This window comes from Pan paniscus, chromosome 19 (genome assembly GCF_029289425.2).
Source record: "Pan paniscus chromosome 19, NHGRI_mPanPan1-v2.0_pri, whole genome shotgun sequence".
In the NCBI taxonomy this organism is placed as follows: Eukaryota; Metazoa; Chordata; class Mammalia; order Primates; family Hominidae; genus Pan; species Pan paniscus.
Window position 1 is genome coordinate 27,974,578 of NC_073268.2, and position 13,656 is coordinate 27,988,233.

The 13,656-nt window shown below is 47.1% G+C and overlaps 1 long non-coding RNA gene across 1 annotated transcript; it reads right to left on the reverse strand.

The window, feature by feature from the left end:
• Positions 1-8,176: 8,176 nt before the first annotated feature.
• On the reverse strand, positions 8,177-11,847 carry LOC129394364 (uncharacterized). The gene is made up of 3 exons (XR_008621592.2): positions 11,576-11,847; positions 9,963-10,034; positions 8,177-8,533 (listed from the first exon to the last, which is right to left on the reverse strand). It is a non-coding gene; the product is annotated as an uncharacterized LOC129394364 (long non-coding RNA).
• Positions 11,848-13,656: the final 1,809 nt, after the last annotated feature.

The following is a 13,656-nucleotide window of genomic DNA, read 5'->3' on the forward strand; positions in this document are numbered from 1 at the left end:
GGATGCTAATCCCTGGACCCGAGAGAGGCAAGGATAAGTTCAGTTCCTGGTATTCACAGTGGGAATGCCTGGAATTTGGCCAAGAGATAAGAAAAATTGGGGCCCAGTGCACCCTCTCCCCAAGCCAGTTCAGGGTCCGGGGCTCGTGGCACCTGCAGCGGGAGTTAAATGGCACCCTCTGGGGATGGGAAAGTGGTCTAGGCAGGCTAGGCACTACTCTTTACCCTCCTTCTTGACCAAACCAGTCTCCCAGTCACCTCTGATCCCAGCAGCTATAGTATCAAGTCAGAAGGAACAAGGCCCCAGGGCTGGAGGCAGGGCAAAGTCCTCCCTCCACCCCACACCTAGAGGGAGAGGCCAAAGTGACCAGGACCTCAGCTGGAAGAAGGGGCCCAGTACAGCCTCCCCGAGTAGTTTCTGCTGTCCTGGGTGGAGTAGGTGGACATTTTCAAGCAGATCTCCTGAAAAACATAAGAGAAGGCCCTCAAAGGACAGTCCCAAGGGAGAGGGGGAGGATGTGGAGGAAGCAGGAAACTAGTGTTTACTGAGCATCTAGTAAGCACCAGGCCTGGAGCTTTAAGTCCGCAATCTTAACTAATGCTCATGGCAAGCTGGGGAATAGAGATTATTCCCCTTTTGCATGTGGGGAAACTGAGTCCCTTTGCCCTGAAGTATCTTGCCTGAGACCAGCTGAGGGGTGCCAAGGCCAGGATCCCAGAATCAGTGGGTTAGGCTCCCCGGAGCTCCTGCTTTCCCAAGTGGCACAGCGGCACCTCCATGGTGGACCCTGGAGGAAGCACACTGCCCTTCCTGGAGGAACCCCCTGCAGCCTTCTGAAAGCCAAGGCCTGATGTGACACCTGGAATTGGCCTGGAGCCAACCGGACTGAACCCAAGAGACAGCCCTGGCTCAGCTGCTGCAGGAGAGGAAGAGGAGAGGATCCATGGGAAGTCGGGAAAGGCCCCCAACCCTGGTAATCCCCCCTCAACTTCAGCACCAGCGCCCCTACTCCCTGGAGAGCTGGGCCTTGTGAGGGACTGGGTAGGGGAGCTGGCCTGTGAGGAGATGGAGGCGTGCCTCCTTCTAGGGACCACTTCCTAGGGATCTCCCTCTGAATTCCTGAGTCGGTCAGGTTGAATGGAAAGAGAGCACAGAGATGGAGTCACACAGATCTGGGTTGACCCTCAGTCTCACCATTTCCCATCTGTGTCCAAAGGCCCACCACGCAAACCTCCCTGGGCCTCAGATTCTTCAGATGAAAAATGGGAATGATGTCTACCTCCTGGCATCCTTGTGAGGACTGAATAAGGAGAAGCACATGGAGATGCCGAGTGCCCTGCCTGGAACAGAGCGGGTGCTCAATAAATGTTAGTTCTTCATGGAGCCAGGCATGGTGGCTCACTTCTGTAACCTTAGTGCTTTGGGAGGCAAAGACAGGTGGATGGCTTGACGCCAGGAGTTTGCGAACAGCCTAGGCAACATAGCAAGACCTCTGTCTCTACAAAAAAAAAAAAAAATGTTTTAACTAGCCAGCTATGGTGGTACATGCCTGTAGTCCCAGCTGCTCGGGAGGCTGAGACAGGAGGATTGCTTGAGCCCAGGAATTAGAGGCTGCAGTGAGCTGTGATTGCACCACTGTACTTCAGCCTGGGTGACAGGTGAGACCTGGTTTCAAAAAAATAAAATAAGAAATAAATGTTAGTTCTCACTCTCCATTTGAAATTCTCATGACAATGAAATCTCATCTAGCCCATTTATGTAACTAAATTATAAATAATATGTAACATTTATTGAATACATACTACGTGCCAGACTTTGCTCTGAATGTTTTAATCTGTTACCTCATTTAATCCTCAAAGAGTCCCATGAAGCAAATGATTATCCCTATTTGACAGATGAGGAAACTGAGGCACAGATGTTAAAGCAACTTGCCCAAAGTCACACAGCTAGTGAGTGGTGGAGTCAGGATTTGAATTCAGCTCAGCTTGGCTCTGGATCCTGGACTGAGAGCATGCCCCCTCCTGCCTTCCCTCTTCCCAGCCCCTTCCCATGCTCACTGTATGCTCCTAAGCCCCTTCCATGAGTAAGTGCCATGCTGGGGGGCAGGGGGAAATAAATGAGATACTCAAAGAGCTCCTGGTCTAGGGCAGGAGATAAAAGGCACAGAAACACAAGGTAAGAAGGGGGCAAGTGTCACAAGAGGAAAACTGAGTTGCAAGTTGAGATGAAGGAGGGATCAGTGTCAGAGACCAACAGGGTGTGAGGTAGGCATCCCAGGCAAGGGCAATCTTCTCCCCCCACCCCTGAGATCGAGTTTCACTCTTGTTGCCCAGGCTGCAGTGCAATGGCACGATCTCGGCTCACTGAAATCTCCGTCTCCTGGGTTCAAGTGATTCTCCTGCCTCAGCCTCCTGAGTAGCTGGGATTACAAGTGCATGCCACCATGCCTAGCTAATTATCATATTATTAGTAGAGACAGGGTTTTGCCATGTTGGCCAGGCTGGTCTCGAACTCCTGACCTCAGGTGATCTGCCCACCTTGGCCTCCCAAAGTGCTGGGATTACAGGTGTGAGCCACCATGCCCAGCGGTAATATTTCATTTTTTAAAATAGAGACAAGGTCTTGCTCTGTTTCTCAGGCTGGTCTCAAACTCCTGGCCTCATGTGATCCTCCCACCTCAGCCTTCAAAATGCTGGGATTACAGGCACAAGTCACTGTACCTGACCATCCCAGGCAAAGGGAACAGCAAGAACAATGGAGTCGAGGTGGGAAACGTCTTTGAGGTATGGGGGCTTGAAGGGGAGTTTTGTGGTCAGATTTAGGAGGGTAAGTTGGGGACAAATAGTGAGTGCCTGCTTGGGAGTTTAGGCTGTGTACCAGCAGGGAGAGGATTGAAGGCTTCTCTGAAGATAAGTGACACCAACACATTTGTGCCATATAAACACAGCTCTGCCAGCAGTGTGAAGCTGGCATGGGACTGGATGAAGTTAGGTACAGAGGCAGTTTGCGAGGCAGTTGTAATGGTCTGGTTGAGCACTGATAGGGGTCTGCACTAAGGTGGAGACCATGGATGAGATACTCCATATCTCTCTCCCTGGGGGAGCTGTGGCTAAGAAAGGTCATTTTTATCTGGACAGCAGCTGGTGCCTCCTAGCCCAGCCTAGTCCCACTGGTCAGCTCAGTCTTGGCCACCTGTTCCCACCACCCAGTGATGTGGGTGGCAAGGATCATTAACCCAAGCCATGGACTCACCCTCCCTCCCAACACATCTGGCCAGATAGATGTCCCTCCTCTACTTCCACCCCCCACTCAAGGGTAGGAAGAAATGGCTTTCAGACCAGCTGAGCATTTCCCTCCCTGCAGAAAGGCCAGAGAAACACACCTGCCACTGTCATTATATTAATACTGCCCACTAGAACCACGTACACGTACCTCAGCCATGTGGTGTCACAGAAGCAGCGCTGGACTAGGAGTTAGGAGGTCTAGGTATGGATCTCAACATGGCTGCCCTTGAGCTCTGTGACCCTCAGCAACCTATTTATGCTTTCTGAGCCTCAATTTTCCCATCTGTGACATGGGGATAAAGTGCCTGCCTTCCAGGATTGCTTTGTGGACTGAAAGAGTGTACATGAACATCTTCTGTAAACCTTTGGAGTACCATTTAAATGTTGAATTTTGTGTACATTCATTCATCCCACCAATCTCTGTTGGGCTCTGACTTTTTATAGGTGCCAGAGTGTGAACACACCTGCCACATTCATGGTCCATTCCAACCTTTTGCCTTCCTGTGATGATGAAGAACTTTGCTTGAAACACAAGCTATCTTCACATCCTGTGTATGACAAATGGGAAAATGGCTTAAATTAAAGGAGGAAAGATTTGATCAGGACTAACTTCCCAATGCAGGAGGCTAGTTGGTTCCTGGAAATCTTCCCAGAAGAAGAGAATCAATTAAGTATTTTGCCCAGAGTAGACACCAAATCAATTGTTGAGTGGAATTGACTCTGTCATATCATTTGCCAGGAGACAAGAGAGTTGATCCAATGACTTAGGACCCACTTTTCCGTCTGACTTTCCATACACCATATATACATGCTTGCATGTTTGGTGCAGGGGAAAGAGGCTTAGGCTGACACTTAGCAGACCTGCCTCCAACCAGCTGTGTGACCTTGGAAAGATCTCATGCCCTCTTTGAGTCTCTATTGTCTCTCCCGAATGCCAACCAGAATAAGAAATACATCGAACCTTCTAGGATAGTGATAGTGTCTGCCCTTGACATTCCACCACAAGTGTTTGCTAAATGAATGAATGAATGATGAGTGAATGAATGAATGAATGGCACTCAGGAAGGTACATGATTCATGAAAGCTCCTCTTTCTTCTCTGAGCCTGAGTGTGCCCACCTGGCAGATGTGGGAATTTGGTTGCCTGTTTCCAGGTTCCTTGTCAGTTCAGGCTTCTGTGATCTGCCCCTGTGCTGGAGGAGGGCAGCTGGGGGATTTGGGATCTGCATCTTCACGCCCAGCAGCTCAGGCTGCCCTCCCGTTTCAGGGCATGGACAGCAGGTATGTGCTTCTGTTCCCACGGGGCCGCCTGGCTTAGCCCGAGGCTCCCTTTGCTGGGAGAGTAGCCTGGGCTGCAGCCCTGCACTGACCTGCTCTTAACCTCCAGGAAAGTTACACAAATTCCTCCACGCTCCACTGAGAGCTGGGTTGCACAAGGTGGGGGCAGGAACAATGCTTCCCCTTGTGCCCTCCGCCTATTCCACTTCAGCACACATGGAGGAGGAACACAGGAGGCAAGCTGGTGGGGGCACCCAGCTCCGGTTTCAACCATGCCTGGAAATTGGATATTCCTCCCTGGCCGGAGCTCTCTGGGCCATGAAGTGGGGCTGGAGCTCAGGTCTCAGGAGAAACCCACTCTTTCCTCCCTGTGGTTTTCCCTTCAAGACCAGTCCTGTGCCTCAGTCTGTGGAGATCTTTGCAACTCCTTAGCACTACATATCCCTTTGGTAAACACGCCCCAGTTCTGAGATGTACTGCATGAAGATGGTAGGAAGGAAAGGGTCTACCCTGGGAACCAGGAAGCCTATGTCTGGTTCTGCTGTGGCCCAGTAAGATACCAAGAATTGGACTAGCCAGGGGCTGAAAATACAGGATGTGGAGCCAGGCTGCCTTGGACCAGGTATCTACTACTTTGACACTCCATTTCCTCATCTACTATGATGGCACCTATCTACCTATCTACCTGGGTTTGTTATGGGGAATAAATGAGTTCTTAAGCACAACATGCTTGCTTAGAGCAGAGTTCAACAAATGCCAGCTGTATGGTTTGCTCTCCACACAGGTTTAGTGGGAATTAAAGGCATGTGCAGTCTTTCCTCAACTTTCAAGGGAAAAGCAAATTGTTCAAATTGTCTAAAACAGAATAGAACTACTTAAAGTACATGAAACTAGCTGTCAAAATTGTGAACCATAATCACAGTTTTGATTGCTTTCTGACAGTGTAAAAATTACAAATATTTCATCAGGCAAGAAAAGAAAAACAAAGAATAAATACAGTCAACCCCATCCCCCCTCCCATTTGTGTTCTACGTGCCCATCTGAATTAGTTTGCTCATGTTGACACATGCACAGCTTTGTATCATTTGAGACACACGTTTCTTATTCTTCCTCAGTCATTTAGTATTTAGGCTATAGTTGTAGAGTGGTTGGTTTCTTTCCAGGCAACCGCCATTGTTTGAAAACTATGTCAAAACAAAAGTCTCTCTTCTTCTCCCTGACAACTTGTCACAGCTATGCCTCTGGACAGCTTCTGCCCCTGTGCCCCTCTCTGTCAGTGACCTCTCTTCTGCCCCACGACCCCCTCTCCTCTTCCTTGATTCAGAATTCCTGGAAGAGAACAAACAGGAATCATCAATGTCCCAGAGAGAGAAAAATAATGACTTGTAGTGTGAGAAGTTTCAGGACCATGGACAACAGCACACACGCCCTCATCTTCTTGTTTCCCCAATCCTCAAACATTTTGTTTATGTTATGACAATACCTCTCTGAGACTTGTTTTCCTCTTCTATAAAAAGGGCAGGGTGAGGGCCAGGCACGACGGCTCACGGTTGCAATCCCAGCACTTTGGGAGGCCAAGGTGGGTGGATCACTTGAGGTCAGGAGTTCGAGACCAGCCTGGCCAACATGGTGAAACCCCATCTCTACTAAAAAAAACACACAAAAAAAAGGGGGGATGGGGGAGGTAACTGGGAGGGTTGGAGGTGGACAAGGTCATCTCTAAGACTTCCTACAGCTCTGTGACCCTAGGGATCTTTCTTTGGCTTTATGCTTGCCTTCCCTTACCTTTCTCCCTTTCTCCCTCCCTTCCTCTCTTCCTTCTTTCCTTCCTTTTCCTTTTTTTAAAATAGGGACCTTCCATGCATTTTAATGGGCTGATAGCCATCACCCAGGGAGAATGGTGAAAGACAGAGCTTCTTGTGAGAGGAACGGCAAGCTAGCCCTCAGAAACCCTCAAAACTCGACATTGAGGAGTCACTTGATTTTCCCCTCTGCCCCTACCCACATAGAGACATTGTGTTCGTTATGGCAAAAGGCTGAGCTGCTGTAAGAAAGCGTCCACTGGCTGAAAGAACAGAAAGGTTTCCTTGTTCTCATGTAACAGGGTGGGTAGGAGGGCTGCTCCACCCCACACAACCAAACAAGAGCCTGGCTCCCTCCATGAGGTTTCCCCTATTACCCCTTGGTGATGCTCTTGTCTACATGGTCACACTGGGTCACAAGCCTGCCCACGTCATGTCTTCAGAAAGAATCAAAAGTGCACATGAGTTGTGTCTTAAAAGGCAGGCCTGGAAGTTGCAACACATCACTTCTGCTCCCATTCCATTGGTGAGGACTTTGTCATGTGGCCACCCCGAGCCATAAAGGGGCCGGAACATTTATTTATTTATTTAATTTTGACTTTTAGGTTCAGGAGTACATGTGCAGGTTTGTTATCTAGGTAAATTGCATGTCACGCGAGTTTGGTGTACAGATTATTTCATCCCCAGGTAATAAACATAGTACCTGATGAAGAGTTTTTCAGTCCTCTCCCTCCTCCCAACCTCCACCCTCCAGCAGGCCCCGGTGTCTGTTGTTCCCTTCTTTGTGTTCATATCTATGCAATGTTTAGCTCCCTCTTACAAGTGAGAACATGCAGTATTTGGTTTTCTGCTCCTGCGTTAGTTCACTTAGGATAATGGCCTCCAGCTCCATCCATATTGCTGCAAAGGACATGATCTCTTTCTTTTTTATGGCTGAGTAGTATTCCATGGTGTATATGTACCAGGCTGGAGTGCAGTGGTGTGATCTTGGCTCACGGCAACCTCTGCCTCCCGGGCTCAAGCAATTCTCATGCCTCAGCCTCCCGAGTAGCTGGAACTACAGGCATCCGCCACCACACCCAGCTAATTTTTCTGTATTTTTAGTAGAGACGGGTTTTGTCATGTTGGTCAGGCTGGTCTCGAACTCTTGACCTCAAGTGATCTGCCCGCCTCGGCCTCCAAAGTGCTGGTATTACAGGTGAGCCACTGTGCCTGGTCTATATTTTCTTTATCCAGTCTACTGTTGATGGTCGTTTAGGTTGATTCCATGTCTTTGCTATTGTGAATAGTGTTAGAATAAACATATGTGTGCATGTGTCTTTGTGATAGAATGATTTATTTTCCTTTGGGTGTATACTTAATAATGGGATTGCTGGGTTGAATGGAAATTCTGTTTTAACTTCTTTGAGAAATCGCTAAACTGCTTTCCACAATGGCTGAACTAAATTTACATTCCCACCAGCTGTGTATAACTGTTTCCTTTTCTCCACAACCTCGCCAGCATCTCTTACTTTTTGACTTTTAATAATAGCCATCTGACTGGTGTGAGATGGTATCTCATTGTGGTTTAGATTTGCATTTCTCTAATGACTAGTGATGTTGAGTATTTTTTTGTATGCTTGTTGGCTATGTGTATGTCTTCTTTTGAAAAGTGTCTGTTCCTGTCTGGGGCTGGGAAATCTAGTTCCTAGCTGGGCAGCCTTGTGCTGGGCTATGACTTCAATACTTGGGTTCAGCAAGTCCACCACAAACATTATCCTCCATTTAATGGATGAAGTAGAGACGTGGAAGTGGGAAATTTTACTCAGGGAAAGAGAATTTATTGAGTCAGATACCATGCTAAGTACTTTTCTGTACGCTTAAAACGCCCTGGGGTCTCATCGCCCAGATGCCCAATCTAATCCAGTTACTTCCCAGCCTTTGCTTGTGCTGTGTCTTCTGCCTGGAATGCCTTTGTCTTCGGATGAATTGGTCCCACACTTTCCTCAAGCTCAAGAACTACCTCCTTGATCATAGAATTTCAGAAGCAGAAACAGCCTCAAAAACATTTAGGTCAGTTGGGTGCAGTGACTCATGCTTGTAATCCCAGCACGTTGGGAGGCAGAGGCAGGAGGAATGCTCAAGGCCAGGCGTTCAAGACCAGCCTGGGCAACATAGCAAGACTCTGTCTCTATAAAACAAACAAAAAACATATTTAGGTCAACGATTCATTTTATAAGTGAAGAAACTGAGGCCTAGAGAGGGAAAAATACTTGCCCAAGGCCACATAGTACGGTATCTATATATTAATAGCTGCATGGCCCATAGCTAGGGCTTGGGACTCCAGGTCTGGTGCTCCTTTCAGCCCTAAGAAACCACTGCCTGCCCCACAGGTCTCTGCTCTGCCTTTGTGCTTTTTGCTCTGTGACTTTGGACACATCTCTCAGCCCCTCTAACCTCCAGATTCTTAAGCTATGAAATGAAGAGCTTGGATCAGATTATCCCTAAGGGTCCATCAGAACATAGACCCAGTTCCTTCCTAGACTTTCAAATCTTGGCCCCTCTCAACAATGCTGAGACATCACCCAGAAAAAATGGTGCAGACCCATGTCCACTTCCTCCTGTGGGCAAGTTCACAGTTGAATCAACAAAAGGCCTCCTTTTTTCTCACCCCCAGGGAAGCAGGCATGGGGCTGAGCACCTTACATGCTGTATCTCGTTTCATCACAAAGATCTCCCTGGAAAGTGGGTATTATTATCCCCCATTTTTTTAGATGAAGAAACTGAGGCTGTAAAAGGTTAATGACTCTTTGGAACAAACAGATGAGCCTTGATCCTGGGATTCCCCAAAGTGGGGAGGTAGGACAAGTAGGGGAGGATGCAGGGAGACTTGGCTTGATGCAATAAAGAACTTCCTACTAGAACTTCCTCTGGAGAGACAGGCTGTCTTGGAAAGGGGTGACTTCCTGGTCACTGGAGGTGCGCACACACTGGGTGAAAGATCAAAGGATTTTAGCAGTGAGGTAGAGGCAAGGGTGAGGGAGTGGACTAGATCAGTGATTCCCAAAGTTTCTTTCAGGTGCTACGTTGATCAGCATTCAATAAGATTGCTTACACGGAAAATAAGCTACTCCTTAAATTATTTTTCAAGCTTTCTGATTTTGACTAGCAGAAGGTCTTGGTTTGAGGCTGCTACAGTTTGCATACCTCTTTGCCACTTGTTAGTTCTTTTTTAACAATAGACATTAAGCCTCAGGCTTAGAGCTCAGAAGCAGGTGGCAGGACTCAGCCAGGATGGAATAACACTGGGCTTTTTTTTTTTGTCAGAGCAGAAGAACTTGAAACATTGGGCATTTTGTTTTTAAATTTTTATGGTTACCTTCTTTCATGGCAAAGTATTCTGCTTTCCCCATTACCATTGTGATATGAAGTTTCATTTTAACATGAATACCGTATATTTTAAGAGAATGAACAGACAAGCCACAGACTGGGAGAAAGTGCTTGCAAAACACTTACCTGATAAAGGGCTTGTTTCCAAAATGTACAATGAACTCTTAAAACTCAACAATAAGAAAACAAACAACCCAATTAAAAAGTGGGTGAAAGATTTGAACAGTTACCTCTTCAGAGAAGATATCCAGATGGCAAATAAGCATATGAAAAGATGCTTGACACCCCATGTCATTAAGGAACTGCAAATTAAAACAACAATGAGATGGTGCACCCCTATTAGAATGTCTAAAACCCCAAATACCAACAACACTAAATGCTGGCAAGGAGGGAGAGCAACAACTCTTGTTCACTGCTGGTGGGAATGTGGAATGGTATGGCCACTTTGTAATACAGTTTGGTAGTTTCTTACAAAGGGAAACATAATCTCACCATATGATCTAGTAATTGCACTCCTAGGTATTTACCCAACTCAGTTGAAACCTTATGTCCTCACAAAAAAAACTGCACACAAATGTTTATAGCAGCTTTATTCATAATTGCCAAAACTTGGAGCTAGACAAGATGTCCTTCAATAGGTGAATGGATAAACAAACTGTTGTAAGTCCACACAATGGAATATTATTTGGTGTTAAAAAGAAAGGAGCTACCAAGCTATGAGAGGACATGTAGGGTAGGGTAGAGAGGACATGGTAGGGCATGGTAGGCAAACTAAGATGATATTGTTAAGTGAAAGAAGCCAGTCTAAAAGACCACATGCTATATTCCAATTATATGGCATTTTGCAAAAAGCAAAACTATTGAGATAGTAAAAAGATCAGTAGCGGCTAGGGGTTTGGAGAGGTGGGGAGAGGGATGAACAGGGGATTTTTAAGGCAGTGAAACTATTCTGTGTGATATTATAATTGTGGACCATTCATCAAAATGTGTGCCCAACAGAAATGTGGTCATGTGTCCACCAAAATACATGAACAGGACTGTCCACAGTGGCACTGTTTTTAATAGCCTCAAACCAGAAATAATTCAAATATCTACCAACAGGAGAATGGATAAATACATCGTGGTGTACTCATACCACTGAGTACTAGGCAGCATGAATGCGGAAAAACTATCGCCTTGCCCAACAACATGGGTGAAGCTCACAGATATGATGTTGAATGAGGGAAGCAAGACAAAGAAGAGGACCTTCTGGTTGAGTCAATTTATCGGAAGTTCAAACACATAAAACTAATCTATGGTTACTTTTGGGGGGCACTGAGTGGGAGGGGCTATGAGGGAGGCTTCTGGGTGCTGAAAATATTTCGTATTGTGATGGGGCCGACTGCACGGGTGAATACGCAAGTGAAAACTGATGAAACTGTACACTTAAGATACATGCACTTTATTTTAAGTTTAAAAATACAAGGGAACTTGGAAATGGTCAACATTATGAAAGCAGAATGCAAGTGACTAAAGCTTGGAAAATAGTGGGTGAGAAGTTCTTTCGAGGGTTTACTGTCCTGAGAATGGGATCCTCTAACTGCAGCACCACCACCCACTCCCCGCCCTGGGCCTCAAGGCCCTAAGGTCAGGGGGTGACCTGTCCCTTATCTGGTCTGTTGATCAGTGGAGGCACCAGGTTTAGGGGGTCAGACACCAGTTGCCACCTCCTGTCCCCAGGGCCAGCTTTGAGCCCTGAAACATGAGGCCTCAGGATCACGAGGGCAGATTCCTGCCTGAGCCTTTACAAACAAACTGGAGGCCTTTGGGGGATGCACATGCTGCTGTCCCCCCCGCTACTCACCCCCACGGCATGGTGAGTTCTCTTCTGGGCCTCTCCCGGCCTGCTGCCATCTTGCACTCAAGCATCGTCCAACATCTCCCCATGGGCATGGCCCCAGCCTCATTTTCATCCACCTGGTCTTCACTGGCTCTTCTGCAGATTCACTGTGGGACAGGTCACTTACTTTTTACCTCCCCACACCTCATTTCTATCTCTGCAAAGCGTAGCGACAGAGAGGATTCAGGAACCACTCGGCTAGAAGCACAGACCAGCCCTTCCAATGGTGGGTTCCCTTCTGCAACACCCCAGGCAGTTACTCAACCTCTCTCTAAACGCCTCCTGTCACAGGGAGCTCACCTCTGGCTGATGGAAAGTGCTTCCTAGAAATAAGTGCAGCTAGTATGGACCTGTTTTTGCATAAAAAAAATTTAAATGACCTATCATCTACCAATCTAAATATCTAAATATGTATATAAATATATAAACACATATATGCCTACTATGCATAGATAAGTTCTCTCTGGAAGGCTATACAATAAAAGAAGCAAGATGTACTCTCCACTCTGACCCATTTGCACCTTTTGAATTTTGTACTATGTGAGAACATTACCTAGTAAAAGTAGATAGAAGATGTCTGAAAAAAAGCTCTGGCCAGGCATGGTGGCTCACACCTGTAGTCCCAGCAGTTTGGGAGGCTGAAGCCAGATGATCACTTGAGCCCAGGAATTCAAGGTTACAGTGAGCTGTGATTGTGCCACTGCACTCCAACCTGGGTGACAGATCAAGACCCTGCCAAATAAAAAAGAAAGAGAGAGAAAGAGGAAGGAAAGGGAGGGGAAGGGAGGGGAAGGTGGAAGGGGAAGGGGAAGGGAAGAGAGGCAAAAGTTCTAGTTCTTACCCTCCTTGGCCACACCTCAACCACCAGTCCACCCGCTTGACTTGGGTGAGATTAAGGCTTTGAAGACAGATGTTTGAGCCTCCATCCCCCTCTGTCAGTACTTGTGAGACAGTGGCAAATTGCATACCTTCTCTGCACCAAGGTTTCTTTGCTTATAAGATGTGAGACTAACAATGTCTGCCTGCTGGGTTACTGTGAGCTTTCAGTAAGGCGATGTCTGGCTCAGAATAGGTGCTTGCTTAATAAAGTTTAATTATTGTTATTTAATCTTGTCCCCTTATTTTGTTTGCATAAGTATACCTTTTGATTTACAAACTATTCTATTTAACTCTCATGGAAGGCAATGTTGGGAGTTTTTTTGTTTGTTTTTTTCTTAGACAGGGTCTCACTCTGTCATCCAGCTGGAGTACAGTGGCACAATCACAGCTCACTGCAGCCTCAAACTCCTGGGCTCAAGTGATCCTCCTATCTCAGCCTTCCAAGTAGATGGGACTATAGACATGTGCCATCATGCCCAGCTAATTTTTTTTTAACTTTTTTGAGACACAGTCTCACTCTGTCATCCAGACTGGAGTGCAGTGGCACAATCTTGGCTGGCTGCAACCTCCGCCTCCCAGGTTCAAGCGATCCAGCCTCCAGAGTAGCTGGGATTACAGGCTTGCTTTACCATGACCGGGAAATTTTTGTATTTTCAGTAGAGAAGGGGTTTCACCATGTTGGCCAGGCTGGTCTCAAACTCCTGACCTTAAGCGATCCGCCTTCCTTGGCCTCCCAAAGTGCTGGGATTACAGGCATGAGCCACCGCACCTGGCCTTTTTAATCTTTTTTATAGAGACAAGGTCTCACTCTGTCACCCAGGCTGGAATGCAATGGCACAATCTCGGCTCTCTGCAGCCTCCACACCCCTGGATCAAGTGATCCTCCTACCTCAGCCTCCCTGGAAGCTGAGACTATAGGCATGCACCACCAGATCCAGCTAATTCTTTTTTACATTTTTTGTAGAGACAGGGGTCTCACGATGTTGCCCAGGCTGGCCTCAAACTCCTGAGCTCAAGTAATCCTCCTGCCTTGGCCTCCCAAAGTGCTGGGATTACAGGCCTGAGTCACGGCACCTGGCCACAATGTTGGCTGTTTTTAACCCCATTTTACAGATAAGAAACTGAGGCTCTGTGACTTGCCCAAGGTTACACAGCTGATAGGTTGC